At 45.2% G+C, this 3,786-nt stretch overlaps 1 pseudogene; it reads left to right on the top strand.

The window, feature by feature from the left end:
- The first annotated feature begins 297 nt into the window (after nt 1–297).
- Nucleotides 298–1,911, top strand: LOC112604476 (annotated as a pseudogene).
- The last annotated feature ends 1,875 nt before the right edge of the window (nt 1,912–3,786 follow it).

Below are 3,786 nucleotides of genomic sequence, written 5' to 3'. Positions count from 1 at the left end.
CCTCTGATTCAATTTCTTCTATTATAAGACGCCTAACTTGATTCCTTCATTGTCTCTAGGGTATGTATCTATTTCCTACCTAGCTAGGTACTTGTGAAAAACTTGAACTCTAGTCTTGGACACCTTTTTCTCATTAAGTACCAAGCTCTATACCTTTCTTGCTCATAGTAAGGACTCCTCCCTCCGGTCTCTCTCCTGCCGCCCACGTCGCCGCGGTTGCCTCCACCACCTCCGCTGTGGCAGTGGCTGCTGGGGTGGTGGCCCTGCATTGTGGCCCCCGGGCTCCCCGCCGGCGACATGGCAGAGCTAGGCGGCTTGCAGCCAGGAGACAATTCTCCCAGGGACCCAGCGGCCTGGCGGGAGAGGGGTGGGGAGGGCTGGACTGCTGTGCCCTTCCAGGAAGGGACCCCCTTGGTATGCTGACCTCTGGGACCCAGCGGTGCCCGTGCTGTGCTCGTGGATCTGAGCCCGGCGTCTTGGACTCTGTGCCCTTCGGGCGGATCTTCAGGCCGGACAACTTCATCTTGGGTCAGAGTGGTGCCGCGAACAACTGGGCCAAGGCACAGCCCACTACTACTACAGAAGGCACAGAGCTGGTGGAGTCAGTGATGGACGTTGCCAGGAAGGAGGCTAAGAGCGGTGAGTGCCTGGAGGTTTTCCAGCTGACCCACTCCCTGGGTGGGGGCACTGGGTCTGGGTTGGATACCCTTCTCATCTGCAAGGTCTGGGAGGAGTACCCAGACAAATCATGAACACATTCAGCATTCTGCCCTAGCCCAAGGTGTTGAACACAATGGTGGTGGTCCCAGATGAATGAGGTCCAGTTGCTTGTTCTTGCCATCCAATAACAAGATGTAGACAGACTGGGAAAGAAAGAAGTTTATTTCTGCAACCAGTTACAGGGAGACGGTCAGAGTAAGTCACCAGAACAACTCGAAGTTACAAGTTTTTCTCCAGTACTTATGTACATTTTAAGCTCCGTGCCTATGTGTAGGAGTGTACCTGCAAGCAGAAGTGTTTCATTCAATCTATACCTAATCTTTAGGGTCTGAAAAGGTTTCTCTAGAGCCTTGGAAACTTTCTTAATCTTAAGTGGGCCCTGGTAGGAGGCTTATGTATAAGAATGCTTTTATTATTCTATCAGACTTTAGGAACTAAGAAAATTCAGGTGAGGGTCTTAATGGGTTTGTTTTTGCATTGCAACCTTTGTACTCAGGGGCCAGTTTCTCTAGTTCTTTAATGCTGAACATATGCATTTGTCAGAACTATAGTAAAAGATTAGTGAAAACTGGCTGCTAATGGAAACCTGGCCTGACACCTTCTCTGTCCACCAGCTCATAAAAAACACAGACATTTTGCACTGATAATGAAGCTCTCTGTGACATCTGCTTCAGAACTCTAAAGCTGCCCACACCCACCTATGGTGACCTGAACCACCTGGCTTCTCCCACCAGGAGTGGGGTCACACCCTGCCTGTGCTTCCCCAGCCAGCTAAATGCTGACCTACAGAAACTGGCTGAGAATGTGGTCTCATTTCCCTACCTGTACTTCTTCATGCCTGGCTTTACCCTGCTGACCCACAAGGGTAGCCACCATTACTGGGCCCTGATGGTGGCTGTGCTCACCCAGCAGATGTTTCATGCCAAAAACATGATGGCTTCTTGCAACCCCCACCATTGTTGCTACTTAATGATGGCTGCCATTTTCAGGGTCCACATGTCCATGAAAGAGATGGACAAGCAAATGTTTAACATCCAAAAAAGCACAGCAGCTATGTTGCTGATTGGCTCCCCAACAATGTGAAATCGGTTGTCTGTGACATCCCACCCCACCCCAGGGCTAAAAATGTCTGCCACCTTTATGGTCAGCAACACAGCCATCCAGGGGGAAAAAAAAATCATTTTGCCATGATTTAATGAATAAAGGATTAAATATTAGAAAGTTTAGAGATTGTCTGTATTGGGTTTTTTTTTTCTGCCAAACATTCTGCTCATCACTTAACGTGCATTGAATGATTTAATCTTCATAGCAATCCTATTGCTAGTTTATACTTGAACCAAAGCATAAAGGGACTAATAAACATGCCCATGTTAGGATTTGAACCCAGGCAGTCTAGTTCCTGATTAACTACTATGCTGCACCACAGAGGCAAATGAGTAGCATGTATTTTCCTGAGCCTTCAATTGACTCCTGACATACGTTCAAAGACTTAGGATACATGGTTCACTTCCTTCAACATGCCAAGCTGCACCTGCACCAGGGAACTTCATACTCTTTCAGCAGGTGGAGAGGAAGCTCCAAGAGTGGAAAGATGCCCCGTGAAGTAGAGGAGGATATGCAATCCCAGGCATCAATACCTGCTACATTAACAGCTTCTCTGAGAGCCAGGTCCACATGAGGCATAACCAAACGGGTGTGATACTTGACCCTTTGCCAATTTGTTCTTAGTCTGCAGACACCTCAGGAAAGAAATGCTTCTCAATCACTAACCACAGGAAGGTTAGGGAGAAGGTCTAGGAGGAGGAAACCCTCAGGCAAGTCCCAGTTTTGAGAAAATAGCCCAGGCAATGGGTTACCTTTTACGTATATGTCTAACCAGTGAATCGTGGCATTTGGGCTCTCCTAAAGCTTTGGCAGTTCTAGGAATTATCATTATGGCTGTAGAAATGTGTTCATGTCTTTGAGACTTTTTAGTTCTCTTTTCACTTAAAATAAACCTAACATCACTCATTCATCACTAAATCTCCGTCAGTGCCCTGACATGTGAACACTGATGCTTTCATACGCCTAGATCTATTGCAACACTTACCATATTATGCTATAATCTTGGCTCTCCATCTGTCTCCCCTCTAGACTGTGTGCTCTTAGAGTGAGGGAATAACTTGTTAGTCATGTCTGCATGACCTGTGTCTGAAAGAAGAATGTCTGACACCAAGCAGATATCAATGCTCTGGTGAAATGAGCAAAAGACAAATCAACTGTCCAGTGAAACAACAAATGTATCCAATGAAACTGAATCAAAGGGAAATGTTGAACTTTCTGACTGGAAAGCATGTCTCCCAATCCATGACCTAAGCATCATTTCCAAAGTCTAGGCCCCGACTGGACCTTCAACTTATGCAAGTGCAATTGTAAGTCAACAAGAATATGGATTACTCTCCTCTCTGTGGCATTCAGATCAACATTTTAATTAGTATTCAAGATGCTGATGCAACATTATTCCATGTATGGCATGTAAAATGGCACAACATATATTTTATGTATTTACTAAAAACATAAATAAAAACAACTTATACAGGAATAATCACTTTGACATTTAAGGATGTTGCCTTCCTACTATCATTCTCATTCTCATATGCATGTGTACAAATAGCTAGCTAGATAGAGATATAGGTATAGACAGAGAGATGATAGATTATAGATAGATATGTAGATGGACAGATAGATAGATAGATAGATAGATAGATAGATAGATAGATAGATAGATAGACAAATAGATATGACTTCGAAAAGATTTTCATGTTTCATCCCCAGAAACTGTGCATATGTTACCTTACATGGTCAAAGAGGTGGCACAGATGTGAGTGAGAGCCTGACTTGGAAAGATAATCCTGGACTGGGCGTGGCTCACCCCTATAATCCTAGCACTTTGGGAGGCTGAGGTGAGTGGATCACTTGAGGTCAGGAGTTCAAGACCAGCGTGGCTAACATGGTGAAACCCTGCCTCTACTAAAAATACAAAAATTAGCTGGACTTGGTGGTACATGCCTGTAATCTCAGCTACTC

The sequence above is a fragment of the Theropithecus gelada genome, chromosome 13 (assembly GCF_003255815.1).
Source record: "Theropithecus gelada isolate Dixy chromosome 13, Tgel_1.0, whole genome shotgun sequence".
In the NCBI taxonomy this organism is placed as follows: Eukaryota; Metazoa; Chordata; class Mammalia; order Primates; family Cercopithecidae; genus Theropithecus; species Theropithecus gelada.
This window is presented reverse-complemented; position numbering and strand designations above follow the sequence as displayed.